Source organism: Palaemon carinicauda, chromosome 8 (assembly GCF_036898095.1).
Source record: "Palaemon carinicauda isolate YSFRI2023 chromosome 8, ASM3689809v2, whole genome shotgun sequence".
In the NCBI taxonomy this organism is placed as follows: Eukaryota; Metazoa; Arthropoda; class Malacostraca; order Decapoda; family Palaemonidae; genus Palaemon; species Palaemon carinicauda.
The window spans coordinates 30978469-30993468 of NC_090732.1; positions in this window are offsets into that span (position 1 = coordinate 30978469).

Genomic DNA, 15000 nt, shown 5'->3' on the forward strand with positions numbered 1-15000 from the left:
CTAGAAAAGGGATTTTCTAAAAGGATAGTTAGTTAATAAGAGGTGAATATTTTTCATCTTTGGTGCGACTATACAGTATTCAACCACAAGTAAAACCAATTATCTAGTTATTTCTACCATAATGGATTTCCTAATGAAATGATTGAAAGCTACCTTTCTTTTCTTTTTTTTTTTAATAAAACCTTTTCCCTACGTTAACAGGAACACCAATGAAAATCAAGTGTTTAAAAAGTCCTACATGGAAAAAGACATTTGAGTATAGGGAGTATTTAAGGAACCTTTGAAGAATTTTTTTATCACCCATTTGGAAATTCAGCAATCCATATCCCCCGTGGGACAGCTCTTCCTAAGTCTTTTGAAACTGTTGTGTTCTTCGTGAGAAACCAGAGTTTTCCGTTAATTCCTTCCTCGTTATTTCCGTCACAACACAAACTCAAGCTCGTTGTCACTTGTATGTGTTTGTTCCAACATTATTTTTTTTCTATTTGAATTTAACATGATCTACTAGCTTTTCCCTTTAATGTGTGGTACATTTTCTTTTCGTGTGCCATGATTCTTGTGTTACAGAAATCCTCTAATTTAATCACTCAACTTTGGTCTGTTGATTGATGAAATTCAAATATTCACCTCCAAAAAACCTTATCAATGAATTTTTCAATGTAAAATATACCCATTTGAGCCACAGGTGTTCCACTTTTCCCACAAATATGAACCACTCTCCAAAAGCATTGTATTTATAAGGGTTTTAATTCTCAAACCGATTTACTATTCTCCTATTGCTTTAATCATAGATTAATAAGCTATTTAAACTTGAGAGATAAAGGTTATCTGCTACAGTTAGGAGAAATTGTTTACAAAAGTAATGAATAACGAATGTTTACCCTGTATTTCTATGAATAAATAAAAAGAGATTGTTAATTATGTTAGGTCATCCATCACCAAACAACAATGAAGGGAGATATAAATTAATACGAACTCCTCTATGTATATTCTTGATGAACAAAAGCTTAATTAAAAAAATTAAGTGAATCAATATCCACCATAGTGTTAAAGAGCTGAGATATATAATACCTGATTCTCTTTATTTTGTAATTATTGCATATGCCTTACTCATACCTACAAATATTAAGCGCCACATATCCCATAAGTTTATGATTTAATTTGCTTTGGTAATATATTGAAGCTAGACATATTCTGTAGCGTTTATTAACCCTAAGTTTTTATAGTTTGCTCAGTGTTTAACCGAGTTCCTGTTGTAGCAATTTTATTGGCAGCAACATAGCTTGTCGTGAGTTTTCATGACCAATTGCTTGTCTTTATTTTCTTTCTTCATAATTGGAGAAGAAAATAGAACTTCCTAATATTGGTAAAGAACAGATGTGTAGCCAAAGATACTATTTTTCGCTCTATAAATAAAAGAAGAGTAATATTTTAGAGCATATCTCTCAATCGAGATTAAATTAATGTGATTATGAGATAAACCTGATCGATAATGATGTCAGAATAATAATATCAAGAAAATCCTACTAGCAATCCCACTCAACTTTTCTCTCTCTCTCTCTCTCTCTCTCTCTCTCTCTCTCTCTCTCTCTCTCTCTCTCTCTCTCTCTCTCTCTCTCTCTCTCGGAGGTTTCTATTGTTATCTACATTCATTGTGTTGTAAAAAGCTATTGCATTCATTCCGGTGAATTTTACAACTTTTTTTTTTCCTAATGTAACTTACCTTCTCTTCACTCTATACAATAGAATCAAGTCACAGTTAAAATATTAGCCATTACCATAAGTAACATAGAGTCATCTCTTTTGATATCATGAGCATACACCATTTTCTCTTATAGCACTTCTAAAAGGCATTAATAAATTCCTCCTGTGTAACGCATTCTTACCACCTTGGTACTCGTGTTACCCCATCTGTCAGTTATATCGTGTGTTCTGTAGGTAGATGTAAGGAGATGAAGGTCCGAAAATTTACTTATAATCATTCCAGTTAGCTTCCACAGAGAATGATACACACATTTAATTAAAAAAAAATCGCATATGAGCGAGATCATTTTCATAGTTCCTCATTGATAATTACAGTCACTTCTGCTCACCTTCTCCTTAAATAAGCTAGTTTTATTGTTCTCTATATACATTTTTTTTAACCAATCTCTTAATCAAGATGGCCTTAAACATATTAATCACTGAAATCGTACCAACACATGCTGTAACATACAGGTTGCATAACTCGTGAGTTTTTGGGGGTGAAATTAGATCTTTCGTATTAAATTCTATAACAATACAAATAAAGTTTAGAATTACTTTCAACGTCACATTATTCTGTTTTCTTCGTTTCCCTTAAGAAAACCGTGGTCTGAATACCCCGTTGATGCGAGAGTATCTCTTTTCCAGCAGCGTATCTATAATTGGATCTACTCTAAACATATTCTTTTGATTATTATCATCTTTTACAAATACATTTACTTCTCTCTTCTATATCTATTTCTATTTATGGGCTCAGGCCATGTCGTCCTGATGGAAGTTCCTTAAAATAGCTTCCAAAGGGATATATGTACTACAGTGATATTCCCAGAGAATTTTACCTTTAGGTATCCAGAATTCTAACTCCTGGCGTGAATATCCTTAAATTTACTCTCAAGGATATCGCATAATATCAGAGGACGTATTCTTGACACACCTCATAGCAATCTGCACCCCTAATAGCGTTTACGCTTCGAGGAAGAGTGGCAAAATAAAAGGGAGCCGTATCAAGGCTACCCCGTTCTCATACTACTATTGAGTATGATAACAGCGCCATTCCCACGATGGCGGACATTCCTTATTTTGTAGCGATTTCGCTCGGTGGTATTCCTTGCTGATCTAACTTTTCGATCGTTTTAAAGGATTATAATTATGCTTTCTCCATCTTCTTCCGCCTCTGGAAAGTTGAGTATCGGGTCTTTACTATGAATATAATTTAGCTCCTGTTTCACAATGTAATTAGAGTAATTTATTGTGCTTAAGTGCTAGGCCAGTTACTGGAGGCGCCATGGGCGCCGTCGTTCGTTAGGCATGTGTTATTTAGATAGCAGAATGACTTTCAGTTTAAATAGCTTAATTTAATTATTTTAATTATTTAGCTATTTAGGCAATTTTTCTCTTAAAGATTTGATAATGTGCATAATTTTCCTTTCTCTGTCGATCGTATAGTTAGAGTTTCGGTGATTTAGGTAACCGAGATCTCGTCTAGCCTAGGTATTCTAACCTAGGCATTTTTCTATATGTTCAGACATCCCCCGGTTACCCTCGTGTATTGTTTTCAATTCGGTGGAGACTGATACCTCCTAGAATTATATGAAACATTACACGTCTCTTCGGAGATTTAAGGGTAATATCTTTCCCTCTGAGTGTAGCTTCAGGCTACAACCCTAATAGCCATGCCTTGAATTTTATTCAGACATGACTAACCTAGGTTTTTTTTCCTGATTCTTTTCTTAAACCACTGGTTGTGGTATACCAGCAGGTTTTGGGATTTAGTCAGAATCTCAGAGTATTTAGTCTTATGTCGGCGACCTGCCGGCAGGGCGAATGGGTTGTAGAATACCATCATTCCCCTGCCGTCTAGGCTGCCAACAATGGAGGTTAGCCCTCCCTAGCCGCACTTGAAGTAGTGGTAGGACACCATCTTCTCCTTGCGACTATAAGACTAGTCCTGCGCCGCAGTTCTCTAGGCTGAAGAGTGATCTTCTATTGCCTAGGATGACGTGGTACTGGAACTCTGTTTCTCCCTTGTTGAGATGAGGCGGCAATGCCGCCATCCCCTTAACTGTGTTGGCAATCTCTAGGATGGAGAACTGAGACTCTCCTATCACCTAGGATTCTGCAGATACTGAAACAGAGTTTCTTTTAACAGGTGGTGGGACTGACAATTTTGCCAGTTCCTTTCACACTTTATACAGGACCCTGTTCCCTACCCCTCTGTCCACTTTTGATGGCCAAGCTATTGTCTTTCTTTGGGCCGGCATCTTGCAATCTTACCATTGCCGGTAGGTTGCCGGAGCCGGCCAGACTCCCTCTCTAGCCATGACTTTGGCTGACGGCAATGCATACTACCGGCAACCACATCATCTGTCGGCAACCATAGTCCCTACCATTAGCCGATGACTGTGGGCAGCCAAGATGGCTGCCGACAGCTGGCGGCTGCGGCCACTGGCGGCTGCCGGCGGCCATGATGGCTGAGAGTGTGAAGTCCCTTTCTATCCCCAAGGTTCCTCAGTTCTCCCTTGGACTGTTATTCAGGAGTTCTGTTGCCGGATTACCGCCGGCCAGACCAGTACAGATAAGTGCTGACTAAGATGGCAGCACGCCGACTGTACTGATACTGGCGGAGGCTAGCCTGCCGGCAGTGTATTGGCGCCACCTTACCGGTAATAGTACATTGCTGGATGGAAGCTTGAATGGCACTTTCTCCCCTTCCATTGGAACCTTCTATTCGGAAGAAAGGCAGTAAAATGAGACTTTTCATCCTTAATTACTGTATACATACACAGTAAAGGAGTAGCGTTTCCTCCATGCTATCTTTCTCTCTAGCTAGCATACTAGATATGCCGGCAAGACCTAGTTATGCCGGCTACATGCCGGCTGAACTACAGTATATGGTATACAAGTACCAGTATATCTACAGTATAGAATATACTGCAGATAGAAAACTACTATATATATTTTACTAGTAGTTATTTCCAATATATATTTGATATCCAACACAGGTATTTGCTGAACCCAATCCCATATTGAATGAATATGATTTCTTCAATATCCTGATTAGAAATCAGTATTCGGATTACCCTACAATATTAGATAACTTCAAGGCAGAAGTGATACACTCCTAACCTTTAAAGGGTAGAGCCTTTATCCTTGAGTCTCCCTGATATCTTAATATTGTAAGGAAGAGTACAGGAAATAGGCTGAGTGGGATATACAAATATATGTCTTTAATTTCCCTAGTCCAATTGGCTTCATGCTAGATGGACCGTACTGTCTTATGCTACTATAGGCAGCATAATGACTAGACTACAATACATGATGTACAATAGCCAGTAAGTTGCAGTAAAGACATACTGCAAATAGAAAACTACAGTATCATTATTCAGTAGTAATTTCTAACATACCTTGAGTACCCTTGTACAAGCATTCCGCTGGTACCGCTTATGTATTGAATGAATAGTTTTCTTCAATATTCTGATTGAGAATCAGTCATCCTGACCCCACAGTATTAACATTATTTTGGGACAGTGAACTGGCACTTCTCTACCCCTAGGGGTAAGAACCCTTCTACTGGGAGTTATTCAATAGAGGAACCCCAATGTAGTTAATACTGAGGGGATGTAAAAGCATTTGCATGCAGGGGTACACAAGTATGTATCTCCTACCATCCCTTTATAGCTTACTATCCGAAGCTATTCTGTTGTAGATGACCTTTGCATGTTGATTATCAGGTAGAAAATCCGTTGTATACTCATTTGGTTTTTCTTTCTTTATAGGAGGAACACCAGATACATTGTGCAGCAGTCCTCTGCAAGGCCAAGAGTAAGTATTTTTACGGTCGTAATACTTGCAGGTTTCATGCCCCCTGCAATATTATTTCCTGATCCCTACATTATAGGAACCCACAGGTTTGCAATATATGTCAGACATTAATGTCTGAAGGTTTTGAAAATCCCAATTCTACTAAGACTAGGGATACAGCTCAATACAAGTTACACAACCGGGTGAGAGGCTTCCAAGAAATCTCTCCGGTACCCTTCCTACCTAATGATAGGATGTGTAAGCTACTATTTCTGAAAGCAAGCAAGGAAATATTAGTGCCTTAGGAGCCAACTACATCCCCTGACGGCCAAAAAACCTTTGGGATTGAGGGCAAGAAGTGCCCCAAGGTAGAAAAGAAAAATGTTGTGTCGGAATTTCGTTCGCCTATGCCGGCTATAGAGCCATCGATGTCGACATTTTCGTGTTTTACTCCTCTATTGGATAAAATGGTACAATTATGTATCGAACTGAAGAATCAGATAGACGTCTTTCGTAAGAAAAACGAAACGCAGGAAGAAATACGCAAGATAGAGCCTAACAAAGCATCTCTTGTCGCTTCCCAGGGGTCAGTCAAACGACCCATGGATCAAGACCTACCAACATGCTCCAAAAACAATCCCTGGAGGTTTGCCGAGCAGATGCCGATGTTAAATGGCAATCTCTACATCTCAGAGAAAATGGGTACTGTACCTTTGGACAAAATTCAATTTTGGCCAAGCTTTGCTGCTTTCCCTAATTGTTGGGTTGTACTGAAGTACGAACCAAATTCAAGGAAAGGAAGAGAACCAAAGGAGGTCATGATTCTTGACTATGATAAGGCACAGACTATCCTCTCAGGTAGTCTGAAAAAGGCGGGTTATTCAGAGTCGTAGGTATTCTCACCGAATAACAGACAACCTTCCTTTCTTGCTCCTTCTTCTCTCTCATTCCCCTTTACGGGGAAGGCACTTATATCTGTTGCCAAAGCGGTGGAGGCGGGTAAGCCATGTCACACACTCGAAGAGTGCAAGCCTCTGTCACCAGCTTTTTCCGGACAGGAAAAGGATTGGAAAGAAGTCCATTTGACTTTTTCAGTAGGAAAATTAGACGTGGATGTCACAAGTCGATAATTCAATGTATATCTCCCTAAATTATCTGAGTTGCTCTTGCATAATGAACAAGAGACAAGGAGAGACTTGCGACCTCCCTTTCTCTTCAAAACTACATAGAATTGTGTTCAACCTACGAAAATACCCCAGACATACTCACGGTCATAGCCAAAATGCATAAGGCTACCTTAGTGAAGGACCTTTACACCCTTATGAAGGCTAGGAGAGCATGTAGAGAGTTTTTGTTCGCTGCTGCAACAGTGAAACACGAAACGAGGAAGCTGATATCTTCCAACATCCGGGGTAAAGACCTCTTCCCACACGAGGTAATTAAGAAAGTAATTAAGAACGCCACCATTGAGAACATAAGTCTTCTCCAAAAATGGGGCATCCTTTCAAAGAGAAAATCTTCCATGGTTGTGGGTCCCTAACCTAAAAAGAAGATCGAAAATGCTGGAAATATCCGGGCTGCTCAACAACATCCCACTATTACAGTGACCACGATGCCACAGGCAGATGGTCAAAAGTCTAAACCTACTGACTATTCGAAGCATGAATACGCTTCTGCTAGGAGGAACATTCCTTCAGGATCGCAGGACCTTCGATCCTTCAGTCCAAAGCCTACTCAAGATGAACCCTTGATGGGAAACAGAAAATGTCCCCAACATCATTACCTTACCTTCTCCTACAATTCAAAATCCTCCTCGAGGAGTATACCTGAGAGATATACAGCATACAGGTGGTAAGAAAACTATAGCCCATCGAGTTCCAGGGAAGATTGTTTTGTGTTCATGAGAAGGACTCAAGAAATCTCTGAGTCATTCTGAACTTATCGCCACTAAACAAGTTCATAGAATAAAGCGAGTTCTGATTGTTAATCCTTCCGAACATATGGACCTTGTCCCAAGTAGGGGTGTTTGTAGTCTTGTCAGACCTGAAAGGTGTCCTGTGGAACCTTCCAGTCAAACACCCCCCTTCCTCCTATCTAGAATTCAAGTTACAGATGGTAACATTCATCCTAGGAAAGATACGTGCCGGACTCACACTCCTAAGTATCTTCATAGGATTGGCAAACTTAGTCACGCCAAAGTCAAGCCTAGGAATGATTCAGGTATTTATATACTTGAACGAGAGGCTGGGGTGGGCAGCACCCGAAGTGGCTTGCCAATGTGCATTAAAGGAAATGACCCGGTTTCCGGGACATCACGGATGCAAGAAAAGCTTCTAAAAGTCTCGACTTTCTTCAGCTCGTGGGTTTCAATGGCTGAAAAACCATTGAAGCCCACAGTCACATCAACTCTCCTTTCCCTTGGGAATATAAAAGGAGCTCGCGAGCCCTGTCAAGAGACTCAGGTAATCAGTAAAATTTCCAAGACGCCAACAGGGACAAGCGCTAAACTTTCCCGCGTTCGCTATAGGGACTGACCTAGTGCAAAGAGCACAGCGGAAAGATGCGTTAAGAGCCTGGAGAAAATACGCATTAAACACTTGAAGAGTTAAAAAAAGACTGATATCGGTCCCTCTTTAATCGCTTCTCTAACAAAAATTAAAGCACGAAAGTCCCAAGACTCTGCTGGTCCTATCACGAGTGGGGAAGCCCCCTCCATACAGATCAGACTTCCTACGACTGATCTGGGATACCGAAGCGATAATAAGACGTCACAATTGAACGTCTCATACAGTCTAGGTGAAGTTACCCATCCCTTTCTTAAGGGGATGGCACCTGCCAGCAGTTCATTTACAACTGATCCACAAGGTGACAGTGGATGCTCTATTTCGGTCCAACCCGATAGAGTTGGAATGGTCCATGGACGCAGACCTATTCCCTCCCAGTTGGGAACAAGTCCCGGAACTGCAATTCGACCTCTTCGTCACGAGCGTCTTCAAGAAACTACCTCGATATGTAGGCCCATAGGAGGATCCTCTAGTAGGGCTGATAGACGATGTGAAGAACTTGAAGATGAGGCTGGTCCTAGCTCTGATCCTAGGTTTATTTCCAAAGGTTCAGAAATTAACTGCCTTCGTTTTATCACAGAGAACGCAAACCCTTCATTTCAAGATTTTCTTACTCTAGCAGTTAGAAAATAATTTGGGATCTCAAAAGGCAATTTAGAATTCTTAGAAGAATACAAAACTAAGTCAACTAGAACACAATATGAGTCTTCCGGGAAAAAGTGGGTTGCGTTTGTGAAAACAAAAGGACCGAAAGAAATTTCAATGAACTTCTGTCTGTCCTTCTTTGTCCACCTTCATAGCCAAGGTCTGGCGACCAATACGATAAATACGTGCAAGTCAGCCATGACTAGGCCTCTCCTATATGCTTTTCAAGTGGATTTGGCGGAAGAAATCTTTAATAAGATTCCGAAGGCATGCGCTAGGCTTAGGCCCGCAGTACCACCAAAGCTCATCTCTTGGTCTTTTGGACAAGGTCCTACATCATGCCTCATCTTTGAACAATGAAGATTGTTCTCTTAAGGATCTAACCCAAAAGGTTATTTTTCTATTGCCTATAGCCTCTGGGGCTAGAGTTAGATAAATAGTGGCCCTATCCAGAGATGAGGGTCACATTCAGTTCATGGAAGTGGGAGAACTGAATCTCTTTCCTGATCCATCCTTTCTCGCTAAAAACGAGCTACCCACTAAGACATGGGGTCCCTGGAGAATCTGCCCTCTGAAGGAAGATGTCTCTCTATGTCCTGTAGAGTGTCTTAAGGTCTATCTTCGCAGAACTTCAGACTTCAGGGGAGGACAGCTCTTTAAAGGAGAAACTTCTGGATCAAATATATCCCTGAAACAACTAAAGGAGAAGCTCACCTACTTTATTCGTAGAGCGGATCCGGACAGTACTCCCTCATGTCATGATCCGAGAAAGATTGCTTCATCACTGAACTTCTTTCAGTATATGGACTTTGAGCGTCTTCGTTCATACACTGGATGGAAATCATCCAGAGTATTTTACAAACACTATGCAAAACAAGTGCATGAATTGAAACACTTCGTTGTGGCGGCAGGTAGTGTATTAAAACCTGCCCCCTAATTACTGTGGTAAACAGTTAATAGCTTGGGACCTCACATGTCCTCGCACATGTACTGGGTGAGAATCATCCAGAGTGTTCTACAAACACTACGCTAAGCAAGTCCATGATCTGAAGCAGTATGTGGTGACGTCGGATAGAATACTTAACCTGCCGTCTAATTCTACGATGAACAGCTAATTGACTGGGACTGTCAATTGAAGGAAGAAGCGGTCACCCTTCTTAGGTGTGACCTCTCTTGATTAAGTGTTACCATGGTGACACTAGCTCTGTTGAAAATCCCATGTGTGGAATTATACAGATAGCACTAGTGTCGGTGTACGAAGTACACAGTGCAGATAGAAGTAACCAGTACAGGAATTATGAAGAGAAATTGTTTTATAAATTTTCTTCAGTCTGAGAGTGGCACTCATCATTTCTTCCCTTTAAGAAAGAAATATAGTCTCTGTACTCGTTACAGGTATAATTCCATTTTCATACTACATTCGTTTTACTAACCATCCCTTTTAGTCATTTATTAGGAATAAATGTCTATTAGAATGTAGTGCATCCGCTTTCGCCAGACAATTGTATGTATACATGCCAGAGTTCTTCGACTTACCAAAGTAAGTATTCCTCATATAACTGTATGCTCACAAATATAGATATAAGAGATACTGATGTTAATCCAGCAAATATAAAACTATGAAACTATTTGTATATTAAGTGTATACTTATGTTTGGTCATACAATATATGTTAACCTCGAGACCCCTTTTCTACTGTCTAGATGACTCTTCCCTGTAGGAGGCAGGAAGCACTAACATTGTTTATGATTAGTGATGATGAAGAATAACGGTGAGGTCACTTGTCTCAATTGGTCCCCATGACCATAGAAAAGGTTGCTATAAGGTTAAGGCACTGATGAAAATCCACAGATACACTAATGCTCTGGTATGCTTCCATCAGGACAACATGCCCTGAGCCCAAAAAACGGATTTTGAGCAAAGCGAAAAATCTATTTTTGGGTGAGATAGCCATGTCGTCCTGATGGACCCACCCATCTCTTCTAAAAAGAAAAGATTTCCACATTATCCCCCCCCCCCTGTGGTACTGTATCTGTATCACCATGATCAATGCTACAAGGAATGTCCGCCATTGTGGGAATGGCGCTGTTATCATACTCAATAGTAATACGAGAACGGGGTAGCCTTGATACGGCTCCCTTTTATTTTGCCACACCTCCTCGAAGCGTAAACGTTATTAGGGGTGTAGATTGCTATGAGGCGTGTCAAGAATACGCCCTCTGATATTATGCGATATCCTTGAGAGAAAATTTAAGGATATTCACGCCAGGAGTTAGAATTCTGGATACCTAAAGGTAAAATTCTCTGGGAATATCACTGTAGTACATATATCCCTTAGTAAGCTACTTTAAGGAAGTTCCATTAGGACGACATGGCTATCTTACCCAAAAATAGATTTTTCGCTTCGCTCAAAATCCGTTTTATGACCTTTTTGTTCAAATGTATTCCCAACATTTCACAGTCTTTTTTTTTTCTTTTTATCGCCAACCAGCTTTTATATCTTTCTTATTGCATCTGGTTACATGAGTAACTTTCCTCTTCTCAACTTCAATCTCTTTTATCTGAAATAACTTATTCCCTTTTTTTAATGCAAATATTATGTTTACTTTGATCTTCTGAATCATTCCCCGTGGCCTGATATATTCTTAACCATAACTAACTGTTCATTTGTCATAATTACGTTATATTTCTAATTCTAAAATTATGTAGTGTTTAACTAATTAATGTTTTCGGTAACATTATACTTTATTTTGGAGAATTTTCTTGAATTCAACTATCCCTATACCTTTATGAGATAGGTGTTAGGTGGAAACTTCAGTTTTTTACATCGCTAATAGCATGGAATTAGTAATACAACTTAATTTCTTGACTGGTGCTGTTTTGAATGAGTTTAGAAATATATATATATATATATATATATATATATATATATATATATATATATATATATATATATATATATATATGATATATATATATATATATATATATATATATATATATATATATATATATATATATATATATATATATATATATATATATATATATATATATATAAATATGAATATATATGTATATATATGTATATATATATATATATATATATATATATATATATATATATATATATATATATATATATATATATATATATATATATTAAATTTCTTATCTTTAGTATTTCACCTTTACGTAGATTTTGAGTGAAAAATACGAACACAGCAGATATCGGTTTGGAGCTGGAACCCGTTTTTTTTTTTGGTGTGGTGGTGCGGGGGGAGATGGCTTAGAATAATTTTTATCTAATAAATCTAATCAAGATTATGGAGATATCCAAAGTAAAACTCAACAACTTTGACTAGGAAATTGCTGAGATTCAAAAGGAGGATAATTTATTTTTGATATTCTGGTTAAGGGGGTATATCATCTTTTTAACATCAGTTATTCATGAAGACTTATTTTACTAGTGTGATAAATGAACTGTACCCCACACACTCGTACACTGTAACGGTATTTCCTTTTTTTATATATACACCTCTCTCACCCTACCCACGCCAAAGTGATAACAGAACCTGTGTAAGCTTGCCATTTTCATATGTAAGCTGGTTAACAATTTTTCATACAAAATGTAATGTCTGTTAAACAAAGTTCAATTTCAATCCACTCGTCTCTTTGTTATAACCTAAAGAGCCACTAAGCAGGCTTGGTAACTGCCAGAGGAATAGCTCCTCCCTGCCTTCTCCCTCACTGTTGTGCCATATTGTTTCATGATGGGACCCAACGACCCTGACTCTTTTCTCAATGCTACAACCATGATACTACCGAACTTAGCTAGTACAGAGGACTTCGCTTGGTTTCAACACGCCAAAGTTTCATTTCTAATCAAGGACGTTACTCACTCAAGCACCAAAGCAGACTATGCCCTTGTGGTGACCCCCGGGGACATATTCTAGGAAAATTGTCTCTGCGAATAAGGGAATACCCCATTTGCATATGACGCTGTCAAAACATACCTCCTGGAGCACAAGGCTACTCACCATCAACAGCTTCACGTATAGCCAAGCTTTTTCAGGTCTCTCAGTAACCTGTGGGGACCAATTGGCTTTGTTTGCTCTTAGGCAAATGATGAGTGTTGCTCGCCGACAATCTGCCGAAAACGGCTCTCCTCTGGAGGGGAACATACTCAGTGGCCTTTAGGTACGACATCTATCCAAACCTGTTCGTGCTTCCATCCCAGATATTTAGATTTTGGGCATGAAGTAACTGATGACCAAAGTCAACGCCCTTATGGGCAGCCACTTCATCCCCTTCAAGACCTCCATGAACGTCTCCACTCCAGACAAAGAGGATAACTATTCAACATTGACCAAAGCTGACGTGAATGTGGTAGGACATAGGCGACCATCCTTTGACATGACATAGCGGCAACAAAGCCACCCACCACTTATACATGCCCTCTTTTGCTCCCGCTCCAACCAATAAACTCCTCAGCCAATTACTTATGCACATCTGACACAGCTATGCTACTACCACATCCAATCTACGGGTGATGCAAGGAAATGTGCAAACCATTTTCATTGAACAATAAACTTATAAGTAGGCCATCCCCATATTGCTAAGCTTTTTTTTTTACATGATACACGTACAGGCATGCCATTTTTGGTAGACACTGGGCCTACAATTTATTTCTAGCAAGGTCACTCTCCAGGACAAAACATAGTTTGATTAAGCCTGCCAACATATGCCTGGCACCTACCAATAAATCTGAAATCCCCACCTAAGAGTATGAGTCCCTAATATTAGCATGAAGGAGCGCCAAATATAATTGGAAGTGCCTTATTGATGACGTAACATTGCCAATCCTCTGTGCCGATTTCTTCTCCTATTTTCACCTCCTGGATCATGTTGCTCACTAAAGGTTAGTCGACGCAGACTCTAACTCATCGTCACCATTTCAACATTATTCCTGAAGCCTGGTTTACTGCGTCAGCAAATCTATGGATGCCTACCCCCACCTCCTCGTTTCATATCTGGTAGTCATCCGTCAAGAACTCGGTGACACCCACACATATCCAACCAAACACTGCATTTATCACCTTATCAAGATGAAAGAGCCCCTAGTTATTGCCAGATTCACGCATCTGGCACTGGAATATTTCACGGCCGCTTAACAAACCTTTAATGAAATGGGAAAAATGGGACTTAGAAAAAAGTCCTTACGACCACCGAAATTACCTCCTACTTGTACAAATTGAAGCTTATCTCCTCTCTTAACCTCCTAAAAAGCTATTAAGAGGTACTCATGAACCCATATGACATCCCAGAGAATGCCATCACCACCCCGTTCGGTACACACACCTGCAATTACTCCTGCTTTGGCCTTCATAATGCTGGATCTACTTTTCAATGTCATATGGATGGCTTTATAGGGGACCTCTCCTTCTGTGTATAGTACGTGGACGACATCCTTCCTTTCTCTTTCTCTGAAAAGGAACACCTCCATGGCCTTCACACCATAATCTTCATCCCACAATAGAACACCCTTGTAGTCCACTACAATGTGTGTATCTTTGGTAGCAATAAAGTTCCATTCTTGACACACCGCATCACTCCTGAAGGAGTCCACCCTCTCCTTGAGAAGGTACAAGCTATTCCAAATATTCCCACGACTTGGAAAATTCATGGACTACAAGAATTCTTGAGCAAGATCAACTATTATCATCGGTTCCTGCCCCATGCCCCTCTCCTTCCATCCACCAAAGCCAGCTACTTTGCTATTGGTGCAGTACCCGCTCATTAGCCTTCTTCAGTAGAAAACTGTCAGAGGTGAAATTCGGTTACTCTTCCTTGAACTGCGAAATACTAGTGTTGAATTTGGCATTGACTTACTTTCAAGACTTCTTAGAAGGTACGTCTTTCATTCTTTACACAGACTACATGCCTCTGTGGCATGCCTTTACTCGACAGTCTGTCGCCTGGTCCATCCCTCATTGACTTCATATCTCATGTATGAATACAAATCCTCCGTTCAACACCTCCAAGGGAAAATTAATCCCATTGCCAATGGCCTATCAAGAAACACATTGGCCACCATTTACCTGTGATTGGATTACAAAGCCTTGTCAGAAGCCCAAACAACAAGTCCTGAGTACCAACCATGTAGTACATCCTGCACATCCCTTCGTGGGAAAGACACTGCCCTAGGCAACGCCAAATCTACGCTCCTCTGTGACGGCAGTACTGT